The following is a 13,040-nucleotide window of genomic DNA, read 5'->3' on the forward strand; positions in this document are numbered from 1 at the left end:
ACTTATTGTTTGTTGGATTAGCTTGTCTTCCTCACCATATTGTATGACTGGATTTGGCATTAGGAGAAGAATGCTGTGGTCAACCCATAGTGAAGACTAAAATGTGATGTTTGCTGTAGTTGTTAACAGTATGTTTAGTCCACAGAGGAAAATAATTCAATAGTTTTGATATGTTGAAAATTATGTTAAGTTTTCAGAGTGTGTGAGCCGACACAGGCAGGACACAGGAGCAACCACAGAACCATGGATGAAATGCTAAGACCAAATCTATTCTTATTACGTCTTGATCCAGGGACTCTGCACCTGGGCAGAGGCATGTAAGCAGGGACACAGCACAGCGGAGATCGGTCATGTCAGCAGCAGAGCAGAAAAGCAAAGACTTGAAACCTGTTGCTTTTCACCTATGTGTGAGGGATTGGTTTTTAAGTGTGATTTTTTTTTTTTTCACTGTGCAAGTCAGGAATCTCACGAATGTCTGATAGGTTCCTCTGAGTCTATCACAGGCCTGTGTTGTCTAAACAAGGATGTTCTACTTGCCAACATGCTGAGCAATAATTAGCATCGTTGATATATATGTTTTTCAACACTCCAGCTGTAGGTCACTTGAGCATATTTACGGTCCTCCTTGCCAATGTTTCGTTATTTTCCTACACATAGTTAAGTTAAACTTCTCATCTAATGCAAAAAATAAGATACAGAAGTCCACAGTAAGGCGTACCAAGCTGTCTTGACTTTGACTAGCAGTAAAAGTGTGTAGTAAACAAAATATATGGTCAGGCATGGCAGGGTTTGTAATTTAAAAATGAAGAAGATACTTAAAAGACATAGTGTCTTTTAAGAAGACATTGACTTTTGTAGTCAATATCTCATTATACCTCTGGCATATTTAAAATTATTTGGAAGAGTCAGTGCTTTCAATGTGTATTTCAAGAGTAGGACAGAGGGTTTTTGTGGAGCTGCAATTCACTCTGTTATATCTGCCTCTTTCAAAAACGCAAACAAGCTTTAAGATATGTGCACAATTCTTTTTGCTTGCTTGAAAGGTTATGTATGCTTTCCAGTATTACCACTTGTGTCTTTACGGAAGTCTTCTTACTTTTTTTGGAGTGAATAGTTCTTTCTATGGTAATTTTTTAAAATTTGCCAGCAGTTGGAAATTGAGAACGTCCTGATTGTATTGGGACTTGGTACTTGGGGTTTTATTTAAATTGTTTACAATATTGAACTGAATGTAGACACTAAAACAAATGTTTGTAGCTATATATTTTCAATCTCATTTTCCTCAATATTGGTAGAGATCTTTATATTTCCTCGCAACTGTTATGTACCCATGATAATAAAGTTATCTACAGTTAATTTTGACTATTGGTGACATTCCACAGCTGTATAAGATGTTTAACTATGGACTACTTTGTCTGTTCACTGCATCAGTGTTAGTTTTTAGTTAGATGTGTTATAGAGAAGGGAGGGAGCTAAAACTAGTTATCCAGATGTAAATTGTCTTAAACTCTTGTTAACTGTATCCTCAAACCCATTCATATTGTGTATGTGCAAGAACATATACTGTTCCTTCTTTTTCTGACACAGTTTCTTTCCTTAAAACATTCACAGTTGTATATTGCTGTTTAAGTGCTGCTTTTTCATTTTCCCTCAAAGGAAAAGCTTTAGTTTCCTATGGTGTTGTTAATATAGATACAGACAGGTGATTGACATGATTTTCCTACACCTCTGACCTCTGTAAAGGGATGCTTTGAATTCTGTAGTAAGTATTTATCCATGAGGCAGTACTGACTGTATCTGGTACCCTAGAAGTGTGTTTTGTTCACGTCCCCAGAAGATATCAGGATAAATGGGTCAGTTTTGGCTTAAAACATCCATAAACCATTCATTTACTACAAGTTAGCGAAGCACACCTGCTATGTTAGAATCTTTTCCCAAGTGGAGCTGCCTTTGGAGGCAAAGCAGGGAGCTAGATGTTCTTCTCTTGTGCCACTCCATGCCTCATAATCACTCCTGGGAAGCCGAGCACTCACAGGTAGTAGTTCTCTGGGAAAGTGTTACAAAGATTGATTGCCATTTTCCTGGTAAAAACTGTTCTGTGGAGTTACTGTCTTTAAATTTGGTCACTGCTTAAAAAATAGAACTAGATTTTTACATGTGTTGGACAAAAGGTGATAAAATGGTGTGAAAAAGAGATTGAATTTATCAGGCTTATGCTTGTTAGTTTTTACTTAATGTGTATAGTGCCCTGAATCATTTACATGAGCAGAACACAATTAGAAGACTTCTGATAACTCTGCTATTACTGTCTACATTCGTTTCATGTTGCTAGGAACCCAAATTAACTTTACAATTGCTTAGTTGAAAAGATTTAAGTTGAAGTTCTGACTAAAAGTTTAAGTGATGTTTTAAAAAATGTGAATTATCAGGTGGATTTAGTAGTTAAGCCACTTGATCAGGGTGGATTTGGGTTTTTTAAAATTTTTTTTTAATGGGGTCTTGTTTAGCAACACCAAGTCTGATACTTAACTCTTCAGAAAAGAAGGAAGGATTTTGCTACTTAAACGCTTCAATGTGTAGCAGTTTTTTATTTTGCTTTATTCAAATAATACGCTTTCAATATATCTTATTGATTTTGCCTGATGTCATTTCTGTTTCTGGTTACATCAGGCATAAACTACTTTACAGGTTTCCCAGACTTGTAAAAAGGAAAAATCTGCTGCATTCCTTCTGCATCACCCACACAAGTAAAAATAATTGTCCATTTCCAAGCAGTAACAAAGTGACTTCAGGTAACTTGCTGATAACAATCTTTTCTTTTGGTTTCATTTTGATGAGTGGTCCTGTTAACATGAGAGAATGTTGCTTGCATTCAAATTATCGGTAATCGGATTGAAGCTTTGTCAAGTGCAAGTTTGAGTTTCTCATGGCTCCCATCAGGCACTGACAGCTCTGTGGAATCAGAGGTACAGAAGTGCAAGTACTTTCGGTCTCTGTTATAACTTACAATATAGTATGTTGAGAGTCACCTTTGATGGATGAGCACATTGAATGCGTGAGTAGGGAGGAGGAGTGGGGGCTTTGTTTAAAACTTTGTCTTCAGAAGCAAGGTGTATAGCATACACATGTTCTGGCAGAGCTTGGCTCTAAAATTTTTATCACACAGTGCTGCACATTTCTGCAGTCACTAGAGTTTGTTACCTTCCCCTTGTGGCTCATCCATATGGAGTTTGATGTGTATTTCTGGCTCATCTATAAAAGCATTTACTAGAGATGCAGGCGTGCATAGGGATGTGGTGATGAGGGTCTCTGTCTCTAGGAAGAGGGTAGTTTCAGTTTGAAAAGCACATGCACAACTTGATTTAGAAATTCACTTTTGGGTTATTTTTGCATGTTCTTAAATACTTTTATGGGTTGAACTTCCCAGTTTATTTTGGCACTTTAATAGGATAGAAGTTCATGTGGTGATGAATGTGGTGAATATAAATCACAATCTGATGATTTTTAGGTTGTGATAAGCTTTCATCAGACACAGAGAAGAATTAAAATACTACTAAGAGTTTTCTCGTTGGTTTGAGCTTTTAGAACCTTGTTGAGATAAGGGAAAAATACAAGCTTTAACTTGTGTGAGAATAAAGGCATCTAACTTTTAACCAAGAGGAACAGTTAGCAACTCTGTAATAAATCAAATAGTGATGAATATTCTTAGTAAATGTAATGTTGTAAAGGAAATTAAAAAAAACAACAAAACCCAAAAACCAAAACACTGTTTGGCAGTGTGAGTCATGAAAGGCAAATGATAACATATATATAACATCTATAACATCTTGAAAACATCTATAGAAGGTGCTGGTAGAAATTTTCTGTATGATGCAGGAAGATACTGTTTCTAGGCATCTACTGTTGACTTCAGAGAAAGCAGAAAAAGTCATGAGAAGTCAATCTGTCCTGTTTATTCAAGCAACAAGCAAAATGAGAAAGGGAGAAGGGAGAGAAGACTGGCCAAGTTATCTCAGTCTTTTGGCAGAGAGTGTTCACCACACTACTTGAATCCACCACAATCTTAAATCCTATTGCTACAAGAATTTCAGCAGTGACTAAAACTCAATGCTGTTTGTAAGACTTGACTGAATCTATTTTTACTCCTATGTACCATAACTGTATTAAAATTTATACTGAACACAGAGAACTTTGATCTGCAAAAGTACATAACGGTCTCAAGAGAACTTTTAGAACCAGTTTTAAAAGATTTAAAAGAAGATGCTTCCAAAATTTTCCTAAGAGACTCCAAAGGCTGCTGACCAAATGTGTAAAAAGATGTGGAATTATGTTCAGTTTTACAAAACTAAAAAAAAAAAAAAGAAAAAAAAGTAACTATTTGTGCAACTTGTTTACAGTTGTCAACTCATAAGGAATACGTGAATGTCATTACCAGGAATTGAATTAAAACCTTCACTTATGCAGTGTCAATGAAAGAAAAATGTACTAGAGGACAGAAGAGATCATGGAATACATTAACATCTTGTTCTCATTTGGATAAAGTTTGCAGCTCCGATTGCTTCGTCTTCCTTAAATCTGAGAACTGGATGGGGTTCATACAGGCCATGAAAGGGATGAGCGGACACTGGAAAACCTCACAGGGATTTTTAAAATAGGCAGATTATTGTGTAGGTTTGGGCTTTTTTTACACTTCAGGAGAGAGATTTCTATGTGAATGTATGATAAAATGGAGATTACTTTTTCCCTGTGTCTGTTTATAAAAAAACTTTTGGAAAATATGATTTTTTTTTTTTTTTTCTTTAAGCAGAAGCCTATGAAGTGTTTCTGCCTTTTTGGAGATTCCACCATCTCCTTATACTCACCACTACCATAAGAAGTACCCCAGTAGGTCAGACTAAAGGTTCATTTAGCCCAACAGATGAAGTGTTGGAGTGACTGTTCAGGGAAAACAGGTCAGCCCTGCCACTGTCCACAACTTTGTTTTCCCTTGATATCCCGAATTGTATCAGGGATATTAGAAATACAATGCTTCCTAGTCTTATTAAATGTCTTTTTACAGACCTATTGTCTGTGAATTTATTGAATGTCTTTCTGACCCAGGTTACATCATCTACCTCCACAGCCTTTTGTGAAAGCAAGATTTGGAAGTTCCGTGCTTACTGCATAGAAAAGTACAGTACTGCTTTTATCTGTCTGAAACCAATGTACCTTAAGAGACCGCTCACAGCTTTAGTGTTGCAGCATTTGGTGATAACAGTTTCCACGCTAATTTTGCCCTCTATGGTAGTAAAGTGCAAACATTCACATGTAGTCTTTTTCCTGAAAGTAAGCAGTCTCACTCACCTCAGTATCTTCATTCTCTTTGTCTTCTTAGTTGTCCTCTCTTTACCTCCTCTAATTGTACTGTATCTTTTTTGAGGTATGAAGACTAGCGCCACAGTACTTGAGGTGTGAGTGTACCAAAGTTTTGTTTGTAGTTTGGACATGACACCTGCTTTTATGTTTTACTGGTGGTTTTTTGTTGTTGCAGCTGCATGTTGAGTCAATATTTTTAGAGAACTGTGTTGTAGGTGCCCGGAAGATCTCTGGCTGTGACGTGAGAGGCAGAGAGTACAGAAGAGGCGGGCACGGGTCAGAGTGAAAGGAGGTGCTTGTGTTAGCAGATAAAAGCGTATGGTGCAAGCAATAAAGCTGGAATAAAACATCATCCGTACTGAGTAACAACTGAGCAACAAACTGTAAATGTTAAGACTCTCTTACTTGAGTTGTAACTTCTAGTTCCAGTTTCAGCATCATGTACCCATAATGTGTTTTCCTCTGAGTGGATTTTCTTTCGTCTATGTTGTTGCTCGTCTGCTGCCTCTTTCTGTACTCAATTATATTTGAGAGGCCCTTTGGAAGTTATGGTATCTGACTACTCTAAATGCTGCCTTGCCAAAGGATCAGACCCCAAATGCAGTGTAATTCAGAGTGTGACTAAACATCAGGCTGGAAGATGTGTAAGTTTCTAGCTGGTGTTTTGAAAGGCCTACAACACAAAAGAGTACTCCCCTTTCCCAGTCTGCTCCTTCACTAGCTCTTGTTTGCATGTAATCTTGTACAGAGGATTAACATATTTCACTTTTTGGACTGTCTGAACTTAACTTCCACCTCATTTTAGCGTGGTGTCCTGATACCATGATAATTCTCACTGCATATGTGCTAGTTAACTTCCAGGCTCCTGTCTGGAGGGAACATGATAGCTTGCTTCCTACGTCCTTGATTGATTCTTGAGAAGATACTTGACCTGCATGATTTTGTCTGTTGACAGTTCTTCCGCATTTTAGTAAGCATCACACTTCCACATTCTTGTGCGTGTCCCTGGGCACTCCCCTGGGAGTTCACACGTGAACTCCATGCTCTAAAAGCATTGTAGTGGGAGACAGCAGTGCAGTTTTCTCTCTTCTGTATAGGTCAAGGTGAATAACCATTAAAAATACCTAAGAGGTCGTAAGGCTCTAGGCATGCCACTTGGGACCACAAGGGTGCACCTGTGCAAGGATTCAGATAAAAAGTGGATTTCGGACCTGTATCTTCCAGTCATCCCATATGTCCTTGTGCTGTGCTGTATTTCACTTTGAAAGTGGCCATGGAGCAGATGGAATTCCTTTTGGTTGAAATGTAGTTGGAAGTGCACTCCAGATATGTAAGTGATACACTCTAAGAAGAATTGTTCAGTCTGTGGCAGTAGACCACCTTGCAATCAGATCTCTGTCTGATCTCTAGTACTACCTGCTTTGCTCCACAGATCTGTTCGACTTTGAATGTGCTGCTTGTTACAACTGAGCACCAAGTACTGTATTAGTGAACAATGTGCTGTGAAAGGTGCTGTCCCAGGGCTGTTGTGGACATAAACTAGTATCTCTCAGTTGTCTGAGGGCTTCTATCCGTGGTGTTGTCTGGGAAAAAAAGGCATGGAGGTTGTCCCCAGGACTTGAGTTTTTTCTGTTACAACCTAATACTGTCTGCTGCTTGAGAATGAAAAGGTGGGTGATGGGCTACACTATATTTCAGTAAGAAAATGACACAATCTAAGTTGACAACAAGTAATAACTCCTTGTAGGAGTTGCTGTCCTTCCTCATCGAAAAAGAAAGGGAAGACAAAGCCAGTGACAAAGCCAGCATAACTGAATTAAAGAATTTTAGATCATGGAGAAATTGGCCATCACATTAACATAAATTTTGTAAGTGATTACAGCTCATCCTGCTTGATTTTGCACTAAAACAAGGGGGAAAATTACAAACCTAATCAAGGATTCTAGGAATATACAATGCCTTGACTAAAAGTAATAGCAAACAGTGGAGCCCAGGTGTACTGAAATACTTCTAGTCTCTATGTCTCAAATTAGTGTCCTAGAGGGAGAGCAGGTAACTGTGGCTCTGAATGCTGGAGCTGAAAGCAGGAGGACCCAACCTGAACTTAGCGCTGCCCAGTGTTGATAGGGAACAATGCGTTATGAATGTCAACCAGAAGCTTCTCAAAATCTAGTAAGATGATTTTGGAGTTTGAAAAAGGATTCAAATGAGTTTAATACAAGAACAAGAATGTATTTAAGACAGATAATACTAGTAGCATAGCTAATAATTTCTGCATAGTACCATGCCTTCTGGGATCAGTTTTGGGACTGACTGGCTGTTTTTTCACATCCATTACAGTTACTCATTCTTGTTCATAATGCATAAAGTAACACTGTTCTTGAAAAACTCCAGCACTATGCTAGAGTGAAAATATCATCTTTATGGAGATGTATATCCTGCAGGAAGATTAGGAAGTATGGAGCAAAACAGCTGGAGTAAAATGTGGCACAAAGTAGATGTGCTTTTGCTGTAGATTGGGAGATCATGAGCTGTAAATGACAGGAGAAAAACCTTGATATTCCAGTTAATCACAAAAGAAGTATGGGCTACCAGGGTGAATTGACAAGAGGGAAAAGTGAGTGCAATTTCAGAATTAATGTTATTTGGCAGTAAGTGCTACTGTGGAAGCTAGTCTGGAGCTCCTGTGGGAGATTGCACCTCATCCTGGTTAACAGTCTTGAGAGAGAATCCTAAAAGACTGAAATAGGTAGAGCTAGGCTCACAGTTCTTGTACAGAAGTCTTTGTACAGTCTATAAAAGCAAACACAGAGTACTAAATCACTGTGAGTGAACACATGATCTCTAAAAAAGTGTGTAACTAAATGACTGTGAACACACGTAATCTGTAAAAAAGTTTGTATATATTGACAGCAAGGTGCTAGTGCAACTTTCTAGGGTGGGCAGCAGAGGCAGACTGCTTAATAACGTAAAGGGGAGATGTGTTCACGTCATTGAAGAGTTTCTAGGGGGCATAGTGTAGTATGTATTAGATATGATTGGACAGGTGCTTCCTTCCAAATGTATTTTTCTGTGGCTAAGTTGTATGTGGAGAATTTATCTGTTCTTAAAAATGATAGGATTACTGGCACGGTATTGCTGAGATAGCTTGCTGGTAAATATATAAATATCAATGCGTCTGTTGTCCATTGAGATGTGACACTTCTTTATGAATTGAACTGCTTTAGAAATAAGTCCTCTCTTGTTCTGACACAGAAACCTGTGGAGGCAAAATGTAGCTATAGCTTCTGAATGCTAGATGAGATGCTCTTGACAAGCTTTTGTGAAGCCAGTGGAATGACTGCTGTTGTTATCATTAGCAATTGAAGCATCTGAAACCAAATAAAGGGAAGACAGTTTAGGAGGAGCTGACTAATGTGAAAAAATGCTCTTTGAATTGTGCTTAAAAGACCAAAGTGTTCATCTTAACTGAGGAAAGCACAGGAAAATATTTTGAATGTAAAGGGAAATTTTAGAGATTGGCTTGCAAAATGAAGGATCAGCAAAAAAACTCAACAAATCACAATCTGAAAAGATTGTAGATTTGACAATTATTAGGGAAGCAAAAACTGTGCCAGCAACTCCTGGCATGTAACTCTAGGTTACTGCTTTAGAGAAGGTGTGTCAATATGGACAGCTAACAAGTTCACACAGTGAATTTTGATTTAGGGGTTCCAAGTGGAGGAGTTTGTTGGTGTTGAATGCAAGGGGGGCCAAAATGTCACTTGTGTCATATTTGCTGTATGAAGGAGATTAAATGCGCTCTTTGTATTTTGAAGCTAAATACTGGACACAGTTCAGTGGCGTGTCTACATTATGTGTTTTTTTTCAGCCCTCTTCAGTTGTTTGTGGACTGTCATTAAGATCTGTGAACTTTGTTTCTCTAAAGCACTACATTTTATTTGATTTTGCACAGAAATTGGATATATATCCTAGAGATTATTCTGAATTTGTTTACCTTTGTAGATGGGCGCAAGAGTAGATTAAGTTGGATTTTAATTCAAAGCTGAAGTATACAGGCAGATACAAGAACCTTGGTTTAGGTAATACTAGTTTCTCTCCTCAAAATTGCTGTATTATGTTGGAGAGGTTTATAGAGATCATAAAATTTGGTTGTAACATGCTTGTCATATGAAGGACTTGGGTATTCCTATGGTAATTCAGAGACTAAAACAAAATTATTTGGTAACTAGGAATCACTCACAAAAATAAAAAATATCTTTAATTGTGGGTTTTAATACTTACGAGCTTGCTTTAGAAATATGTCAGGTACTGCGTATGTTTAATGACCCATTTGACAGTGTGTTAACACTGTAACTAAGGTAACAGACAAGCCAATGAGGAAAGCTGGCAGACCTAAAATAAATCTGATTAAGTAAAACAGAAATAAAGCATAACTCTGGTAGATACAAAGAGAAAAGAAAAGAAAAGAAAAGAAAAGAAAAGAAAAGAAAAGAAAAGAAAAGAAAAGAAAAGAAAAGAAAAGAAAAGAAAAGAAAAGAAAAGAAAAGAAAAGAAAAGAAAAGAAAAGAAAAAGAAAAGAAAAGAAAAGAAGAAAAGGCTACTTGAAATGAAACATCTTCAGTGTTGTGAAGAACTAAACATCTGTCACTAGTAACTGTGTTTTTAACTTGAGGCATTAGTGGCAGCACTGCCTGTGTAGCACAGGGAGGAAGGAGCATGACAAGCACTGATCGCCAGAAGTGATAGCCGAATGTTACCGCAGTTGACGTTACTGGAGACACCAAGCCTGGAATTCTCATTTTCCTTGGAACTTTTTCCTTGGAAGTCTGGTATGGGCATTATGCAGTGAGTAGAGGATTATTTTTTAACTCCTTGAGCTCTGTGAGAGAAGGAAAGCCCTTCCACCAGAATGACCAGGATTGCAGCATGTAATACAAGAGACAATTTTCTGGACCACAGTAATTCTAGTAAACACTGTGTCTGGATTTACAGCCTCATGTTTCTCCTAAACATATGTACACAACATGGGATTTGTGTTGTTTTTAGAAGAGAGTAGAAATGGTTCTACTTTTCAGAATTTTAATTTTTGAATATCGTCTCGCAGAGGGTGAAGGTCAATCCTGTCCAAATGTGTCTAGGTGAGATAACTTTCATATTAGTCCCTCTTGAGTCCCTCATGATTAGGCAAATCATGGCTATCTCAAAATGCTTGTTACGAGCCTGTAAGAGATGAGTAGCTTCTGTTGCGATGGTCATCCTCAGTAAAAGTCTGTAGCAGTTATTAAGTTGTAGCATATTTTTGCATTCATTTATGAAACAGCTACTGTTGATGCATTTAATAAAGCTAAGTTCTCGGCTGATAAACCACTGCCTGAACTAGTTTAACACATTTGTGTTTCCAAAGAAGTGGCAAGTGGAAATTACAAACCTTTCTTCTCCATAGCGTGATCCAGAGCCTGTATGTAAATTTTTAATTATTATGGCTCTAAGATATTTCTAAGACTTCATATTTTGCATGTACAGTGTCTTTTGGGGCGCATAGAGTATCTTTATGTTGGAAGGGTGAGGAAGGCTGTGGCCTTTTCTATCCTTATTTCTTGTGTTGTTTGTGAAAGCATGAAGAGATTTGAGTTGCATGTCAGCTAGTGCTATAGCCTCGACTGTAATGCAGAAAACGCCAACCCATACTGATAATTTAGACTTCAGAAAAGTATTAGGAAGATAGAAGGGCCATGGTTTTAATATTATGTTACTCTGGAGAAGTTTTGCTGTTAGAACTGTTAAGTTTGCTTAGAAATCTAAGTACAACTTGGTGTTTTCAATCAATTTGCACTACCACTGAGGTTGAGGATTTGTTAAAATGTTTGATTTAGCCGTGATTATTTGCTTTTACTGCTGCTTCCTGGACCTTTTTCTGCACCAATAGCTACCCTAAGAACTCTTAACCATACGGAAGTTTTATCTGATATTTCTGCAGATGTTTATGCTTGCTTTCCTCTGTCAAATGTTCATTAGGTGACTAGGAAGAGAAGGAATGGAGAGTTGATGATGTTCTTCACTTTTATTGATTAGGATGAGATTATTCTGTGTGTATTTAAGGTAATACAGCAATATTTTCTTCATACTCTAGTCAGCAGGAGATAAGCCAGATGCCACACATTGTATAACAAGACATATGTACACAAATAACAGCCTTTTCAAATAACTTCTGCATTAATTTTGAGCCCTATAGCAATGGAATAACTTCCCAGAAAAAGTTTTGCCCGGGATGTGAATTTGAGTCATGTGAGTAGAAGCACCAGAGGTTAAAGAAAGAGTGAAGAGTTTGTGTCTTATCATTGTGGATGTACTTTCTTCTTTTGTTTATGAGATCTGTGTGAAGACAGTCATTCTTGAATCGCTTGTTCCTTTTTCAGTTTGTCATAATGCACATTCATGTTTACATGGACATGTTTACATTTCAGGTTTTGGTACCAACTCTAGAAAAAATCCAGGACATTGCCTTCAATCGCTCTCTGCAAATGGATTTGGATGCTGTAGCATTTGCAACTTGATCTTAGTTTATATGCTAGATGAAGCTTATGCCAGCCTAATTGGTTGCTGGCATTCCTGAATTTCACAGCTGCTGTATTCAGCTGTGTACTAGAAAAATATAATGGAATACTGTTTGTGAAGAGCAAGAGGCAATTGTAAAGATGCAAATGTGTTTTCTGTCACCTTAATAACATGTAAACTTTTAGTAACAGAATTTTTAGGAACAAATTGTATGGATACATTGCTACTTTAAACATAATATATATTTTCTATGTAAACTGAGAATGTTTGAAAGATGGATGTAACTTATTTTTGTTAGTGCTTCTTTTTTTTTTTTTTTTTTTAATTCAATCGTGACTTTCTTGGCCAGGGAATGGATGAAATCTGGCACAGAGATAGAAGATTTGTTGTGATGCCTTTGTTACTACATTCTGGCTTACTGTGTTTGTGAGAGTGTTCAGTATTTCCATTCATTCATCAGCATGCTTTGATCTCTTTTCACTTGTTATAGCAACGATTAAACCTTTTTAAATTATTATTATTCTCTGTTAAAAAGTGATAGCACACACAAGCAGGTAATAGAACGTATAATGTGACTAATACAATGTCACAGGTTTCAGCTGTTATGTTTTTCCTCAGAATTTATAAAGTTTGGTAGCATACTAAAGTTTGTTACGGTATTGTATAGAATATGTTTTGCTGAACTTACAGTTTTCATATACTGTTTTTCTCATGATTCTGGATTAACAGCTGGGCCAAGCCTTCAAGCAGCAGGAAAAGATTCTACCAATGTAGGCTTGAGGAGTCTTTCAATTCCCAGAGTTTCTGTGTCCTTGTGGTCCCTCCATGCTCTTTGTAGAAGTGGCAGTGCTACAGGAAGACAGTGGTTTCTGTTGCAGCTTTACTGATAGACCAGACAGCTAATTAAAACAGTAGTACAACTGGATGTCCTTACACAAAGTTAAGTCCCTAGAGGCTCTTAGGTGTAGAAGAATTAATGGAGAGGTCTACTGAGGACCTTGCTCAAGATGCTGCTCCAAGAAGATAAGGTGTGAGAGCATTGTGATTAGTGACTCTGCTTCAGCCCAGGCACCAGCAGAATGCAGGCAAGCTTCTGAGCAGGATGGATGCCTGTGTGGTGTCCTTTG

The 13,040-nt window shown here is 37.6% G+C and overlaps 1 protein-coding gene across 2 annotated transcripts in view; it reads left to right on the forward strand.

Moving 5' to 3' along the window:
* Window positions 1-13,040, forward strand: part of KIF2A (kinesin family member 2A) — a 55,726-nt gene that overhangs the window by 6,559 nt on the left and 36,127 nt on the right. The window lies entirely within an intron of this gene.

The sequence above is a fragment of the Colius striatus genome, chromosome Z (assembly GCF_028858725.1).
Source record: "Colius striatus isolate bColStr4 chromosome Z, bColStr4.1.hap1, whole genome shotgun sequence".
Taxonomy (NCBI): Eukaryota; Metazoa; Chordata; class Aves; order Coliiformes; family Coliidae; genus Colius; species Colius striatus.